General features: G+C 44.3%; 1 pseudogene; it reads left to right on the forward strand.

Annotated features, from left to right (window-relative positions):
- Positions 1–1,567: 1,567 nt before the first annotated feature.
- On the forward strand, positions 1,568–2,178 carry LOC113613149 (SAYSvFN domain-containing protein 1 pseudogene; annotated as a pseudogene).
- Positions 2,179–18,576: the final 16,398 nt, after the last annotated feature.

Genomic DNA, 18,576 nt, shown 5'->3' on the forward strand with positions numbered 1-18,576 from the left:
ATAATCTCTAAAAAAACAACTTTTAGTTTCATTGACTGTCTCTATTATGTTTTTATTCTCTATTTTGTTATTCTCAGCTCCATTCTTTATTATTTCTTTCTTTCTGATAATTTTTTGTTTAATTTGCTCTTCTTTTTTTTACTTCCTTAAGGTATGAAGATAAGTTGCTTATTTGAGATTTCTTTTCATTTTTAATGTAGACATTTACAGCTATAAAATTCCATCTGAGCATGGCTTTCATTTCATCTTGTAAGTTTTGGTATATTGTGTTTTTAATTTTAACTTGTATCAGAGTATTTTCTGATTTCCCTTCTGAATTTTTTCTTTCATTCATTGGCTATTTAATGTATGGTTTTATTTCCACATATTTGGAATTTTCCAGTTCTCCTAATGTTATTGATTTCTAGTTTCATTTCTTTGTGTTCAGAGCATATCCTTTGTATGGTTTCAGTCTTTTTGAATTTATTAACACCTGATTTGTGGCCTAACATATGTTCTGTTGTGAAGAATGTCCTACCTGCAATTGGAAGAAAAATATGCATTCTGCTGTTGTTGGTTGGAGGATTTGTGTATGTCTGTTAGGCCTAGTTGGTTTATAGTGTTGATTAAATTCTCTATCTCCATAATGATCTTCTATCTGATTGTCCTATCATTATTAAAAGTAGGGTATTGAGGGACTTCCCTGGTGGCACAGTGGTTAAGGATCTGCCTGCCAATGCAGGGGACACAGATTTGATCTCTGGTCTGGGAAGATAGCACATGCCGCAGAGCCCACGTGACACAACTACTGAGCCTGTGCTCTAGAGCCCGTGAGCCACAACTACTGAGCCTGCGTGCCACAACTACTGAAGCCCACACACCTAGAGCCCATGATCCGCAACAAGAGAAGCCACCGCAATGAGAAACCTGCGCACCACAACAAAGAGTAACCCCTGCTTGCTGCAACTAAAGAAAGCCTGTGCACAGCAACAAAGACCAAGTGCAGCCAAAAATAAATAAATAGATAAATTTATAAAAAAATAAAAGCAGGGTATTGAAATCTCCAACTATTATTATAGAATTGTTTATTCTTCCCTCTGATTCTGTCAATTTTTGCTTCATATATTTGGGGATCTGTTGTTGGGTGCATATATGTTCATAATTGTTATTTCTTATTGAAAATCTGATTAGAGCAATAACGAATAAAGAGATTGAATCAGTAATCAAAAACTTCCCAAGCAAGAAAAGCTCAGGACCAAATGGCTCCACTAGTTATTTCTGCCAAACACCTAAAAATAAGTTAACACCAATTCTCAAAATCTTTCTAAAGAAGATGAGAGAACACTTCCTAAGTCATTCTATGAGGCCACCATTACCCTGATACTAAGGATAGACAAATATATCACATTAAAAGAGAGCCACAGATCAATATCACTTGTGGATATATATCCAAAAATTCTCAACAAGGCACCAGCAAACTGAATTCAGCAGTATATTAAAAGTATTATACACCAAGACCAAGAGTGATTTATGCCAGGAATGCAAGGGTCTTTCAACATATAAAAATCAATCAATATAATACACCAGCATGGGCACATGCACTCCTGGGCACACAGAGAACAGGGCATGTGCCACGGAGCAGCGGTTAGCTGAGTTGGAGGTAGGGCCCAGAAACCAGCCAGGTTGGCGGCAGAACCCAGCACTTCAGAGCTACCGTGCACAAACCTCGGGAGAGAAGGCAGAAGCAGCTGCAACTCCAAAGGCAGCCCTAGGCTGGGTAAAACAGTTCTTGGTGTGGAAACCGAGGCCCTTGAGTGCCCAGGCCCAGCCCAGCCTTGCTCAGGGAGCAGCTTAGCCTGTAGACTGCATGTCACAGCCACCGCGGAATCCAGCCAAGCCACCACCTCTGCCACCCTTGCCCTAGGGGGACCAGTCTCCCCTGACCGACATCACCTTCTTGAAGGTGCTCCTCTGGTTGGTCCTGCTGGGACTGTTTGTGGAACTGGAATTTGGTCTGGCCTATTTTGTCCTGTCCCTCTTCTACTGGATGCATGTGGGGAAATGAGGCCCTGAGGAGAAGACAGAGGGGGGAAAAGCGGGTACTCCGTGTTCAACCCAGGCTGTGGGGCCATCCAGGGCACCCTGATTGCCCAGCAGCTGGAATGCGAGCTGCACCTGAGGCCTCTGCAGGGGAGATAGGGCCAGCCTTGCTGTTGGCTGGCCCCCAGGGCCCTCACACCCCTGGGGTATCGATTTGTGGGTTTGGCTGAGGGTAGCTTGCAGGTCAGTTCTATGACCCTGCAGTTCCACACACTTTCCCTGATTTCCTGCTGCAGTTTTATATCAGAACTTCTTTTTGGTTTTGGTGAAACTCCCAGAAAGACACTCACTGCGGGTCTGATGCAATTTATAAAAATTACACACTCAAGAAAGGAGACCTATTTGTCTCTTTATTTAAGAGAGGTGATTTTTAGAACAGTAGGAGGGCACTGGGGAGATAACTGTTTAAAATATCCAGCTGTTTGAAGTAATGGTTTGGTACATCAGGACTATATGTTAAAAGTAAGTATTCTCTTTAAGTATTTTTTTAATTAATTAATTTTTAAAATTGACATATATTTGATTTACAATGTTGTGTTAGTTTCAGGTATATAACAAAGTGATTCATTTATACATATATATATTCTTTTCTTATACAGGTTACTACAAAATATTAAGTATTTTGTAGTTCCTGTGTTATACAATAGGTCCTTGTTGTTTGTTTTATATATGGTGGTGTGTATCTGCTAATCCCAGGTTCCTAGTTTATCCCTCCCCCTCACCTTTCCGCTTTGGTAGCCATAAATTTGTTTTCTATGTCAAAAAAATTATAATATACCATGTTAATGGAATGAAGGAAAAATCCACATGATCATCTCAATTGATGCTGAGAAAGAATTTGACAAAATCCAGCACCATTTCATGATAAAGAAAACCTTAACATATGTACTAGGAATATATATATATATATATATATATATATATATATATATATATATATATATAGAGAGAGAGAGAGAGAGAGAGAGAGAGAGAGAGAGGGAGAGAGAGAGAGAGAGAGAACATTCCATCCAAAAGCAGCAGATTACACATCTTTTCAAGTTCACATGGAACATTCTCCAAGATTTTAAATCACATGCTAAGCCATGAAACAAGTCTTAGTAAATTTAAGAAGATTAAAATCATATTAAGCATCTATTCTGACCAGAAGGCTATAAGACTAGAAATCAACTACAAGAACTGTATAAAACATAAAAATGTGGAGGCTAAAATATATGCTGCTAAACAATCAATGGATCACTGAAGAAATCAGAGGAAATAAGAAAAATACCTGGAGACAAAGGAAAACAAAAATGCAACAATTAAAAATCTATGGGACATAGCAAAAGCAGTTCTAAGAGGAAAGTTTTTAGTGATACAAGCCTACCTCAGGAAACAAGAGAAATCTCAAATCAACAGCCTAACCATACACCTAAAGAAAATAGAAAAAGAAGCAAACAAAACCCAAAGTTAGTAGAAGGAAAGAAATAATAAATATCAGGGCAGAAGTAAATAAAATAGAGAATAAAAAATATAAAAGGTCAAAAAAATATAAAAGGTCAATGAAACTAATAGTTCTTTTAAAAGATTTTAAAAATTGATAAAATTTTATCCAGAAACATCAAGAAAAAAAAAAAGAGAGGATCCAAATAAACAGAAACAGAAATGAAAGAGGAAAAGTTACAACTGATACCACAGAAATACAAAAGATCATAAGAGATGGCTATAAATAATTATGCACCAATAAAATGGACAACCTAGAAGAAATGGACAAATTTCTAGAAACATATAATCTCTCAAGGCTGAACCAGGAAGAAATATAAAATATGAACAGACTGATTACCAGGAATGAAATTGAATCATTAAAAACAAACAAAACAAACAAAAAAATCACCAACAAACAAAAGTCTATGACCAGATGGTTTTACAGGTGAATTCTACCAAACATTCAGAGAAGAGTTAACACCTGTCCTTCTCAAACTATTTCAAAAAATTGCAGAGGAAGGAACCCTTCCAAACTCATACTATGAGGCCAGCATCACCCTGATACCAAAACCTGACGAAGATATCACAAAAAAAGAAAATTACAGACCAGTATCTCTGATGAACATAGATGCAAAAATCCTAAACAAAATATTACAAACCAAATACAAAATGATCACACACCATGATCAAGTGGTATTTATCCCAGGTTTGACATCCACAAATCAATCAATATGATATACCACATTAAAAAATTGAAGAGGGCTTCCCTCGTGGCGCAGTGGTTGAGAGTCTGCCTGCCGATGCAGGGGACACGGGTTCATGCCCCGGTCCGGAAGATCCCGCATGCCGCGGAGCGGCTGGACCCGTGAGCTGTGGCCACTGGGCCTGCGCGTCCAGAGCCTGTGCTCCGCGACGGGAGGGGCCACAACAGTGAGAGGCCCATGTACCGCAAAAAAAAAAAAAAAAAAAAATTGAAGAATAAAAAATCATGCGATCATCTCAATAGATGCAGAAAAAGCATTTGACAAAATTCAACATCCATTTATGATAAAGTCTCTCAACAAGGTGGGTATAGAGGGAACATACCTCAACATAATAAAGGCCATTTATGACAAGTCTATAGGCAACATCATACTCAATGGTGAAAAGCTCAAAGCATTTCCTGTAAGATCAGGAAGAAGACAAGGATGCCCACTCTCACCACATGTTTTTGGTTTGTTTTTTTAAATTATCTTAATTCCACTCTCATCACTTTTATTGAACATAGTATTAGAAGTCCTAGCCCCAGCATTCAGACAAGAAAAAGAAATAAAAGGGATCCAAATTGGAAAGGAAGAAGTTAAACAGTCACTATTTGCAGATGACATGATACTCTACATAGAAAATCCTAAAGATGTCACCAAAAAACTACTAGAGCTCATCAATGAATTCATAAAGCTGCAGAATACAAAACGAATATACAGAAACCTGTAGTGTTTCTATACACTAACAATTAATTATCAGAAATAGAAATTAGGAAAACAATACCATTTATAATCACATCAAAAAAAATAAATCTAACTAAGGAGATGAAAGACCTTTACTTGGAAAAATATTAGACACTGATGAAAGAAATTGAAGACAACATAGACAGATGGAGAGATATACTGTGCTCATGGATTGGGAGAATTAATATTGATAAAATGACCATTCCCCCCAAGGAAATCTACAGATTCAGTGCAATCCCTATCAAAATACCAATGGCATTTTTCACAGAACTAGAACAAATAATTCTAAAATTTGTATGGAAACACAAAAGACCTTGAATAGCTAAAACAATCTTAAGAAAAAAGAACAGAGCTGGCAACATCATGCACCCTCACTTCAGACTATGCTACAAAGCTACAGTAATCAAAACCAGTATGATATTGGCACAAAAATAGTCACATAGATCAATGGAACAGAATAGAGAGTCCAGAAATGAGCCCACCTTTATATGGTCAATTAATCTATGATAAAGGAAGCAAGAATATACAATGGGGGAAAGACAGTCTCTTCAATCAATGGTGTTGGGAAAACTGGATAGCTACATGCAAAGGAATCAAACTGGACTACTTTTTCACACCATATACAAAAATAAACTCATAATGGATTCGAGGGATAAATGTAACACCTGAAACCATAAAATTCCTAGAAGAAAGCATAGGCAGTATTCTCTTTGACATTCGTCTTAGCAATATATTTTGGATATGTTTTCCCAAGCAAGGAAAATGAAAGCAAAAATAAACTAATGGGACTACATCAAACTAAAAAGCTTTTGCATGATGAAGGAAACTATCCAAAAACTGTGAAGACCATCTACTGAATGGGAGAAGATATTTGCAAATGATATATCCAATAAGGGGTTAATATCCCCAATACACAAAGAACTCATATAACTTTGTATCAAAAACAAACAACCCAATTAAAAAATGGACAGAGGATCTGAATAAACATTTTTGCAAAGAAGACATACAGGTGACCAACATGAAAAGATGCTCAATATCACTAACCATCAGGGAAATGCAAATCAAAACCACGATGGGATATCTCCTTACACCTGTCAGAATGGCTATCATCAAAAAGACAACAAATAACAAATTGTTGAAGAGGATGTGGAGAGAAGAGAACCCTTGTACACTGTTGGTAGGAATGTAAATGGGTTCAACCAGTATGAAAAACAGTATAGCAGTTCCTCAAAAAACTAAAAATAGAACTACCATATGATCCAGCAATTCCACTATTGGGTATTTATCGAAACAAAATGGAATCACTAATTTGAAAAGATATATGCACCCCTATGTTCACTGCAGTATTACTTACAATAGTCAAGATGTGGAAGCAAACTAAATGCACACTGATAGATGAATGGATAAAGAAGATGTAGTGTACATACACAATGGAACATTATTCAGCCATAAAAAATGGAAACCTTGCTACTTATGACAAAATGGATGGACCTAGAGGATGATAAGTCAGTCAGGGAAAGACAAATACTCTGCAATTTCACTTATATGTATAATCTAAAAAACTAAGCAAATGAACAAATACAACAAAACAGAAACAGAGTCATAGAAACAGAAAATAAACAAGTGGTTGCCAGAGGGAAGGGGTTAGGGAATGAAAAATAGGTGAGGGAGATTAAGAGGTACAAACTTCCAGTTACAAAATAAATGAGTCATGGGTATGAAATGTACAGTGTAGGTAATACAGTCAGTAATTATGTAATATACTTGTATGGTGACAGTGGTAACTAGACTTATCGTGATGTGCATTTTGAAATGTATAGAAATATAGAATCACTGTATCATGCACCGGGAGCTAACATAGTGTTGTAGGTCAATTATACTTCAAACACAAACAAAGTCATAGAAAAAGAGATCAGATTTGTAGTGACCAGAGGTGGTTAATGGGGCAGGTTGGGGGTGGGGGAGAATTGGATGAAGGTGGTCAAATGGTACAAACTTCCAGTTATAAGATAAATTAAGTACTAGGGAATGTAATGTATGACATGATTAATATAATTAACACTGCTGTATGTTATATATGAAACTTGTTAAGAGGGTAAATTCTAAAAGTTCTCTTCACAAGGAAAAAAACATTCCTATTTCTTTAATTTTGTGTCTGTATTAGATGATGGGTATTCACTAAACTTATTGTGGTAATCGTTTCATGATGCATGTAAGTCAAATCATTATACTCTACATCTTAAACTTATACAGTGCTGTATGTCAGTTATATCTCAATAAAACTGGAAGAAAAATAAATAGCAGCTTATGTATATAAATTAGGAATAAATGAGGAAACTAATTACCAGGAGAAACCACTAAAAGAGGAGAAGGTCTGGCATGGGAAAGGATGGGGCAAGGGATGGTTGGTTGTTATATTGAACACTTCTGCTCTTTGATTTTTAACCGTATACATGCGTAATATTTTGATTTCAAAAGTACTTTTTAAACTCTGTAATTCTAGCTCTGTCCCCTCCTGGCCTCAAATCCTTCTAAGGCTCCCCCCTTCAAATGATACATGTTAAACTATAAATTATTTCCTTGTCACTAAAAGCCCTTCAACATCTGGCCCCGACCTACATTACCAGCATCATTACTGCTCTTTTCCTTAAAGTACCTGGGCCGCTAGTCACATCAATCTATTTGCAGCATCTTGGGTACCATTTTCTTTCATGCTTCCATGCTTTTGCACGTTTTGTTGCCTCTGCTTGACTTTCCCCTCTCCCTCCCCCTCTCCTTCTCCTCCTCTTCTTCCTCCTCATCTCCCTGATGAAGCCACACTCATCTTCCCAGAGTCTGCAAATGTCACCTTCCCTAGGAGGCCTTCCCTACCACCCCACAGGAAGATTTTTGCCCTTTCCCCTGTGCTGTCCAAGCATTTAGTACATTGCTCTACTATAGCACAGATCACATGGGATTTAACTTGTTGAGTCTGCTTTCCCCACTAGATTGTGGGCTGCTTGATGGCAGTGGCCAGCTTTTATTCGTGTTTATATTCCCAGGGCTTATCCCATGCCTTATTGAATTGAATGTGTTTTTAAAGGACATTTGAAAAAATATTTCACTAAGAAACTAGGGAAAATCAAATAGTCTCAGAAAGCTAGTATAGGTGATTGTATTACAGCATCACCGTAACTGTGAAGGAAGAAATGTTGATAGTGTGATAGTTCCTCAAACTATTAAACATAGAGTTACATATGACCCAGCAGGCCCACTCCTAGGTATATATCCACTCTTAGGTATATATCCAAATATATATCCACACAAAAACTGGTATATGAATGTTCATAGCAGTATCATTCATAACAGCCAAAAATGAAAATAACCTAAATGCCCATCAACTGAAGAATGGATAAAAAATGTGCTATATACAGAAAATGAAATATTATTTGGCCATGAAAAGGAATGAAGTACTGATACGTACTACAACTTGGATGAACATTGAAATCATGCTACGTGAAGCCAGACACAAAAGGCCACATATTGTATGACTTCATTTTTATGAAATTCTCAGAATAGGCAAATCTATAGAGACAGAAAGTATGTGAATGGTTACTTAGGGCAGGAGGTGAGGTGGAGGTGAATGGGAGTGACTGCTAATGGGTATAAAGTTTCTTTTTGGGGTGACTAAATGTTCTAAAATTAGTTAGTGATGACGGTCACACAACTTTGGGAATATGCTAAAATACATTATATTGTACACTTTAAAACAGTGAACTTTATGATTTGAATGATATCTCAATAGAGTTGTTTAAAAAAAAAAGGAACGTATAAAAAATCCTGGAAGGAAACACACCAAAAATTTAACAAGTGGTTGTTAACTTTGAGTTGTGGGGTTTTGTGAGGGAGATCGTTACTATTTTTCTTTTCTTCTGCTTTACAGCTCTTTCCATACACTCTATGATGAACATGTAATTAACGTCAGACACTTCATGCTTTAAAATATCAAGAAAGAGGAGAGAGAGAATTAACATATTCTGAGTACATGCTATGTACTCGTAAGGTAATCCCCACAGCATTCCTGTCAGGTTGCTATTCCTTATTTTCAATTTCACCAGGGTGACAGGGGAAAAAATGAGACTTAAGGATTCACTGTCTTTCCCCATTCTCCTCCCACTTCTAAAAAGCTTCTTGGGTTTTCTGGCTTGATTTGGGGCCTTTTGGTTTGTTGAACTGGTAGTAATGACTAAAGGAAAATTGAAAGAGACCTTGAAAGTCAGGACTGATTTACAGTAAAAAGAGTAGAGAGTGACCAGAGAAAGCAAAGAAAGCTCTGGGGAAAGATCAGAAGAAGGCAGAGAAAGAGAAGACGTAGCAGGGGCTGATTGTGGGGGGAATTAGCCCCGTGTGTAAAAGGATGGATTGGATTCTGGATGCCTGACCCTTTTAATCATGCTGATTTCAGCTCAGACATGGCCACTTCAAAGGTCCCGTGATGATGTGATACCCACTTCTGAAGGAACCCCTGCCACTTCTATCTCGACCTCTTTCCATCCCATTACTCTGCATTATCCTCTCCATAGTATTGATTACGATCTGAACGTGTCCTGTCTTCTCTTGCTGGGATGCGAGTACCATTCCAGAAGCAGAGCCTCCTCTGGCTTGTTCACTGCTCTGTTGCAGGACTGGGAACCAGGTCTGGTAACTTGTGGTGTTCGGAAAATGAGAATTGCGTTTTCTGTTGTCATTCATCGACTCCTCTCCCCTCACTTATCTCCACTTTTTCCAATGCTATTCATCCTTCAAAGCCTCGCTCAAGACCCAACAACTCCTGGAACTCATATCTCTTGGCTAGAAGTGAGCACCTGTCCTTGACACATGAGCCCTCAACTACTCCCATACCGATCTCATAAGCTCTTTGATGCTAGGGTCCATTTCTTATACATCACAGCAACACATTTTACTGAGATTATTTGTGTGTGTGTGCATGCCAGAAAATCAACACATAAGAAAAATAGTCATTTTAGACTGATAACTTATGAAGAAAATAAAATAAATTAACGGCCTAGATGAAGACAAGCGTTGGGGGAACGGCACTAATTTCATCTGGATGGTTGGAGAAATTTCCCTGAGGAAGTGGCAATTGAGCTGAGATCTGACTGATCAAATCTGGATCTTTCTGTATCTCCCACAATGCCCTACATATCGCATTTGCTGACTGACAGACCATGGAGTGTCAGGAGTAGAATGTTCCTAAAGGTTATCTAGTCCAAGTCCAATCTTACATAGGTTTCACCTCCTGACAGTAAGCTGCTGCCCCCAGGTAGGACAACCCGCCTCAAGGTCCCCAAAGTTTCCCATTTCAGTTGGTTCTCAAGACTCCCTTATGGATAGCTGCAGAACCAGCATTTTCTAGGCACCAGCTGTGTGCCAGACACTTTTATACCCAGTATCTTACTTAACTCTTACCTAGTAGTACTATTATTATTATTCCTATTTGAAAGATGAAGGAAGCTCAGAGAGTTTATGTAACTTGCCCAAGGCCACACTGCCAGCAAGTGTGTAGTGAGTGTGCCTGACACCAAGGCTGGTGCATCTTGCTACCGTCTCTTGCTCTCTCTTCATTCTGAAGTTTAAACCATCCTGCTCAGGCTTTAGAAGTTCTTTGAGATTCCTAACCTTGGGACTGGCTTGATTTCATTGGACCTTTCTCAGTAGAGATATCAAGTTAGCCTTTCCCACGAACTGACCCTTTAGAGACACAAAGTTTTGCTGGCTTTATTTTTCATAATCACTGCATGAAGACTGAGATCGTGTCTGACCCCAAATGCCCCTGGCTGGACAATCTCATGCCTCACTCAGGCTCCTTTCTCCAAATCTGGGACTGCCTCATAACACCTCTGTGTGTGTGTGTGTGTGTGTGTGTGTGTGTGTATGTGTGTGTGTTTATGTGTGTGTGTGTGTGTGAAAGAGAGAGACAGAGAGAAACAGAGAATAACAGACTGATGCCGTTTACTTGCCTGGTCCCCAGGCTAAGAGGTCATTCTGATCTCCTGTATTGTGACTTATTTCCCCCCTCAACCTTCAAATCTGCTGAGTCTGTTCTACTTCCCCTTTTATTCTCTTCAGGGGGTCGACACCCTGTATCTGCTCTTTTGTGCCCCAGAGAGGACCTTGTTAATTTCCTATGTCTCCTCCCTCCCTCAGCCTCCTTCTCAGTCTCAGAGCCACGGCCAGCTGCCCTAGAGGTGAAAACAGGGAGCAGGAGCCCTGGCTTCTAGGAGTCTCTGAACCAGCCCATTTTGAGGGGCGCATGCCCTTGTGTGTTCGCCTTGTGTAAATTCAGCCTGAGATTACAGCCTAAGGCCCTGCTGGCAGAGCCTTCTTCTACTAACCTGGCCAAGGATCCTAGCCTTTCTCCACCTGCCTGTGCCGTTGCCTCCCTGGCGTTTGAATCAGCCTAGGTCTTGGGGACTGCATCTGGTCTCACTCCAAATGGGACACCTCCTGGTCATTTCCCCCTTTGTCTCTCTCTCTCTAACAACTGCAACTACGCAACAATAATAATAGCCACTATTTGGCAAGCATGTAGTATGGGCCAGGGGATTTATATATATCAGCTAGTTCAAGCTGCACAGCACCCCCATAAGTAAGTGTTATTTTCTTGGCACATGGTAGGCACTTATGAATGAAGGAACGGTTTCTCCCCAATTCATCATAGAGCAAACAGAAGCTCAGGGAGGTTGCAAAAGTAATAAGGGTCAGAAACAGAATTGAAACCCAAGCCTATTTGATCTCAAAGCCTGGGCTCTGAACAGTCATATCAGGATGCTTCTAAAACCACTGCAGCACCTTGAATCCCAATCCCCGGGACTGTGTGAGGGAGAAGCTGATGGATGTGGTTAGGGATACTGGATTTGAAGTCATATAGCTAGTAAGCAGGCATCACCACTTCCTGGTTCTGTGAGTGTGGGCAAGTTGCTTAACTTCTCTGTACCACAGCTTCCTTATTGGCAAATGGCGATAATAATAGTAACAGCTCAGAGGGTTGGGCCACTTTAATGAGATAATATCCATGAAGGGCTTAGCATGGAGCTTGGCATATGGTAATCACTCAAAAAATGTTTGTGATGGTGATGATGGTTCAGCTATGTGCTAGGTGGCAGCATGTGAGCTCATCTTCCCTAATGAGCTCCTGTAGTACAGATATTCTGTATGGTGGGGTCCATGCACACCAATCAGCCTTAGCAATCAGCTAGCCTGGGAGGGAGGTTGTCAGCTACTGATGAAAGGTGGGTTGCTTGGCTAGGGCACGTCTGCTTCTAGAGGAAGACCACTGTGCTTCTGCCCAGAAGTGGGCCCCGGGAGGCCCTTCTGGCAGGGCTGAGATTTCTTGCAGGAAGCAGTTCTATTCTGCACCAACATGGGGAAAAATGTGTAATCAGAGTCACAGAAGCCTGTGCCTTATTACCTGGCTCTGGTCATTTCGGTCTGGACCTTTTTAAAAACAGGTGTTACCGATCCACTTTAGCCATAAAATCCCTTCATGAAGTGCCCCTGGGAAAGTCCAACCTGAAACCTGCAAGCTCTTCTCCTTGGAGAATGTGCCTGGGAAATGGAATAGGCTGCCTGCTTTCCAGAGCTGTCAACTCCAAGCCAGGGCCTTGTGAGAACCCTAGTGGTGGGCGCAGGTAAGGGAGTGTGGGTTGAATTACCTCAGATCCCCTCAACAGGTTATTTTCCTTTTCAGTCCGGGCAGGCATTCTTCACACCAAGAACCAAGTGACTGAAAGAGAGTCTCAGGTGAGTGGCTTACCTGGGGAAGGGGAGAGGAAAGAGTGCCTCGATTCCCACCAAGGTCACCAGGCTGGAGAAAGGCAAAATGACTCAGGGAGGCTACGGACAAGAGTAAGGCTCAGGTCGATGGGCCCTCTACTCAACGGTGCGTATTGACCTGGGGCAGTTTGCTCTCAGATTCCAGCACCTGGCAGGCTCCCAGGGGAGGCCCAGCAGTGTTTGTAAACTGAACTGACCTATGTTGGTTCCTGGGAGGGTCTGGGTATTTCATGAGTAGCAACCTCTGATGGACCCTCCTTCTGTGGTCCTGGATTCTTGACTTTCTCAGGTGCCCATTGTCTATAGGAGTCTCCTAGTTGGCCACAGCCTCCTTAGGTGACAGGACCTGAGAGACTGCCCATCTGGGGTGAGCTATCTGTCCTTCTGCCAAATGAGCAAACTAGAGAAGCAGTACCCTGAGATGAGAAAGAGGACAAGGAGGACGGATGCAAAGCTAGTCCCTCTGTGCTCCATGGAGCTACGGTCTTTGCTGTGGCCCACACCGTGCCATGTTGTCAGGACCTGTGTCATTGTCATCCCTGTGTCCCTTCCAGGGGTAAAGGCAGTGTCTAGCACGTAGGTCTGCCACTTACTAGACATGAGATGTTATTTGGGTCACTTGACTTCTGAGAATGCCAGTTTTCTCATCTGTGCATAAAATGACTTTGAATGAGAGAATGGATACAAAGTACCTGGAACATAGTAGGTGCTCAGCAGATGGTACCTGTCACCACCATCACCACCATCATCAACTCCAACACCATTAGCATTTATTGTTCACCTCTTGTATGCCCATCCTGATGCTTGGCTTTGATGCAGAAGATAAAGGAGAAGCAGTCAGTGGTTTCTGCTCCAGGTTAGTATGTAGCGGGAGAGCTCAGATACACACAAATATTGAAAATCCAAGTGCCAGTAAGAGGTATACGGTCAGGATATGGAGATCAAAGGAGGGAACAGATCTGTGGGCTAGGGCCTTCTAGGAAGGCTGCCCAGAAGAGGTGGGTGCTACGGTAGACCTGGATAGATTGAATTTCTAGTACTGGGAGGAGGAGGGGGAAGAGGATAAAGGGTGTTCCTGGCTTAGCTCAGCGCAGGCCAGCACCCGAAGCTGGAAGTGTCCCTCATCTCCCTTTGGGCTGTTGGGGGTCAGGCTCAGTGCTGGGTCAGCTTTTGGAATGCAAATACTGGACTGGCCACTGGGGGTCGACAGAGATTGAGAAATATGGAGGCTACTGGGGCGAGATTTCCTTGGAGATTCTACCCCTTTGATTGAACAACCTGCCTAATGTCTCATTTCCCTACCTCTGAAATTCCCTCCTCCTTCCTCCACCGTCTGTAGAGCCCTAATCCCCCCCCCCCCCCCGCCCCCGCCGAGAGAGAGAGACACTCTTAGCTCTCCAGAGCTTCCTGACTTCCCCTCCCCTGCCCAGAACACCAGTCTAAGGAGGAAAATCCCCTCCCTCTCCACATCCCCACCCCCAGCCCCACCTCTCACGGCTAAAGCCAGAGGCTGCCATAGTCTCTGGTTTGTGTCCAGGAGAGCGGCTGTGAAAGAAAAACAAGCCAGGCCAGGGAAATTTATGTTCTTCTGAGGGGGTTGGCTTCCTCATGAGGAGGATGATGGGTGGTTTGTCAATTGAGGTCTCACCCCAGTTCCAACTTGGGCAGTGCTGGGGAGGCGGGGGTATGGCAGGGGCGCGGTGGGAGAGGTTGGTGGGGAGACTAAAGGCTTAGAAAGAAACTGGGCACTGGGAGGTACATTGAGCCCAGGCACTGGGACCTTGATGATAAAAGGTGGGAAGGAAGCTCTCTAAACCAAGCTGGACTAAGTTGTGCGTGTGGGGAGCAGAGGTTTCAATGTCAGAGATCCTGGCTCCGTTGGCTCAGGGGCAGCTGGAGGGTGGCGGGCCTGGGTACCATATATCTGCCATTGGTTATCTGGCCAGCTGGGTCCAGCCCCTTATCTATCCTCAGGATGCCCCCAGGGGTTTATGACCTTTGTAACAGTAGGCTTGGGTTTATCAGTCGAGAAAGCCCAGAACCTGACCCTTTAGCATTTATGGTAGGTTGGAAGGCAGGAAGTTATCTCATAGGCTAGTGAGGGGTCAGAGCTAGGAGGGCTGGAGAGAGGAAGAAGCACTGCCCCTTCCCTCAGCTCCTCGTGTTGTTCAAATATTTGCTCTGCTTCGGGTGTTCCTCCAGGGGAACTTTATTCCCTGTGTTTATGGGGCCTGACAAGTCCAATGTGTTCTCTAAGGAGCCAAGAGCAGAATTGGGCAAAGATGTCATTTCTACAGCCAGCGTCATCCTTCCCTGGGCTTACTGGCTCTCCGAGATGGGGAGCTAGGCCGGGGTCAGTGACAGGTGGCGACAACGGCTGCCCCCCACCCCTGAATTCCTGAGCCCCTGACAGTGATGAATGGCCCAGTCCCTCTTTGCACACTCCCCAGGTAACCAGAGTTGAGGGAGTGACAGGTGGGCCGGGCTGGAGTGCTGCAGGATTTCCCCCATAGCTGTCCCCCACAGGGCTGGAGAGTGAGAACAGGAGGGACTGCTAGAGGAAGTTGAGCCCAGATCAGTGATACACAGGAGGGCACGGATATCCAAAGATGAGGTCTCTAAGGGGCCGAGGGTCCCGGCTGCAGTCCAGAGCCTATGCCACCTGCTATGCCACACTGAGCCATGCGCTGGCCCTCAGATGCTCTGTTCTAGGCTCTTTTGAGGAGCAGGGGCAGAGGCCATTTGCCTGTGTGGGGCCCATGGGCTTGGGACAGATTTCTAGGAGTCCAGGGAAGGGTAACGAGGTATAAGGAGGGGATAAAGAGAGAGGGAGGGACGGGGCAGGCCCATCTCAGGAAGAGAAGGGCTCCTCCTATCTCTGGTGACTGACACCTGGAAGATCAAGGTGATCTCAGTGCAAACACCCATAAACCAGGCATGAAGCTGGGGCAAGGACAAGGGAGGGGTGGGGGGGTTGAACGTTTGGTTGAACCCTTGGCCTTTGGGACCAGCCCCTCTTTCCCCAGCCACTGAGAATCTCCATGGCTGCAGTGAAACTAGACTAGCAGGGCTTACCCACATGGGGCTTGATCTGGGATGTGGTGCAGCCAGCAGGCGGGAGGAAGAGTAGGAGGGCTCAGGTCCCACCCTGGGCTTGTCCTGAGCCTGACCCAGAGATAGAGTGACTTGGGAAGAGCAAGGTATTCGTGGGGGAGGGAGGACAGCCTGGGCTCAACACAGACCCCAACTGGTCTCAGCTAGAGGGCAGTGAAGGCAGAGGGAGAGAAGGAGAGAAGCGGGCGGCGGGACAAATCTGGCTGGGCAAGAGAGGACTTTGCAGGCTGAGGTTGGCGGGGGCAGGGGATGCAGGCAGATTGAGCCTGGAGCCTCAGTTTCCTCTTCTCTAAAATAGGCCTATCAATATCAACCTCAGGGATGTTCTGTGAATTAAGCAAAGATAGCATAGGACCAAGGGTGAGAGTACCTGGCTACAGTGCCTGGCATACAGAAGTTGTTCAAGAAACATGGCTCTCCCTTGCCCTGTAGGGAGTGGTCGTGTGTATCTGTGAGGAGGATGCAGGCAGAGGTTGTGGGTCTTCGAAGGGACAGACAGGAGGCTTAGGACAGGCCAGAGATGATTGTAGGTAGGAGAGAGGGCTGCTAGCCTCATGGAGTGGTCCCAGCTGGCATCGCCCCGGGCCTTGGGGCAGGCTTCCTGCCCTCAGTGTGCAAGGTCCACCCTTTGGCACACATTCCTTTCCAGAGCCCTGGGGTGTCCGAGTAGAGTCATGTGTAGAAGTTCAAGTCGTGCAGCTCAATGGCCCAGGTTTGGATCCTGACTCTTCTGCTTCCTGGCTGTGTGACCTGAGGTGAGGGAGTTCACTTCTCTTATCTGAGAGTACAAGGCAGGCAAGGAGAGGTCAAGGACAAGGGCCACAGTAATAGAGAGGGGGTGTGAATGTCCATGCACGTGAGCAGGACAGTGACTTGAGGAAATGTGGGGACTATGCTCCACGTCCCGTGAAGGCAGGAACCAAGCCTGTCAGCTGGTGCTGCGTGAACTGATAGGGGAGGAAGACGGCAAGTTCATGTATGAATATGTACACGTGTGAGAAAACGAGAGGAGCTAAAAAATGTGTGCATGGCACACAAAGCATGTGTGAACGGGTGAGAACATGTGTGACTGGGAATGAGGATGTCTCTGTGGGAGGCTCTGCGGAGGTATAATAGTTTCCATTTAGTAAGCACCGTGGTGGGCCAGCCATGAAGCTAAGCCCTTTCTGTGCGTATCTCACTCCCCACTCAGCACAGCTCCGTGAAGAAGAGATGATCTTCAGGTTACAGAAGAGTTAACTGAAGCACACAGGGGAAGCGACTTGCCCAAAGAGACACAACTGATAAGCAGTGAACTCTATGGCTCTGAAGTTCATACTCCCCCTGCCTCCCATTGGTGTGGGAAGCTGAGCTCTCCGGGGGCTGTTATGGTACCCGAGGCCTCCCGCAGCTGCTAGATGTTGTTCTGCATCCCTGGGTCCAGGAGGCCCCCACATACTGATTTCCATCTGCTTGGAGCTCCTTGAAGGCAGGGCTTGGTGGGCTCCTCTTTGGATCCCAGCTCAGAGGCAAGCACAGGATCAGTGCTCAGGAAACGCTGGTGGACTTGAACCCTGAGGGATGTGTGTGTTCGGTGACACTGATCTGGGAGGCTTGGGGAGGGGTGTGACTGCCACTGGAATAGGGAGAGCTTGGATAAGAGAGGGTCAACATCCCCCACAGATCCTGACTTCCTCTCTGGCTTCCCTGAGGAGTAATTTTTCCCTACCTCAGGGGCATGAATCACTACATCAGAAGCCCTGCTAGGGTGGGGCAGGAGGTGGGAGCCTGGAGTCATTGGCCCTGGCTGCAGCAGGGAGTAGGCCCAGCCCTGCTAATGAGGCTCCGGTAGGCAGGTTGAGGCAGAAAGGCTATGTCGTGACCAGGGGTGACCAGCTTGTGGGGCAGGCCTAGACACAGAGTCCTCTCTTCTTTCCTCTGTGCCCTCCCCACCCAGGATGAGGCGTTGGCACACTCAGGAGCTGCTGCTGTCTTCCCAGGCTTCCCAAGTCTGGCAGCATAGCTTCATCGGCCCCATTTCCCACCTGGTCTTGGGCTCACCTCCCGAGGGGCACTGGACATGTTGGCAGTGGAATCTGAGGCTGATTCTGGGCTTGGTGGTGGTGACTCTAGCTGGGAACTTGGGGGCATGGCCAGGGACACAGATGAACTTTCCTAGGCCTAGAAACCTCTCAGAGGACTGTGAGTGAAGAGTGGAGTCCTGGCCGTCCTGAAGGTTGCTGCTTTCCAGGCATGAACGAGCTTTTAACCAGGAATGAATTAAGTAAGCAAGTAAGCAAGAAGGTGCTGGAAATGTGGCGAGTCAGTAGGGTATAGGGAACTGGGCACAGGCTTAGGAGACAGAGAAGTCTGGGGCCAAATCCTGCTTCTACCACCGATCAGCTCCATGACCTCAGATGAGTCACTTCCCCCTGAGCCTTAGTTTTCCCTCTTACATAAAATAGGGATTGTGGAACTCATCTCAAAGGATTGTGAAGGGAAATGCCTCTACCATGGTTCCTGGCACATAGTAGGCACTCAGTAAGTGGCAGGCTGTTTTCCATTCTCAGGTTTTGCTGTCCTGCCATGCACTTCGGGCAATCCTAGTCTCCAAGCTGGACTATTGGTGTGTCCCTGC

This window comes from Aethalodelphis obliquidens, unplaced genomic scaffold (genome assembly GCF_003676395.1).
Source record: "Aethalodelphis obliquidens isolate GAN/ISIS:26980383/991018 unplaced genomic scaffold, ASM367639v1 scaffold85, whole genome shotgun sequence".
Lineage (NCBI taxonomy): Eukaryota > Metazoa > Chordata > Mammalia > Artiodactyla > Delphinidae > Aethalodelphis > Aethalodelphis obliquidens.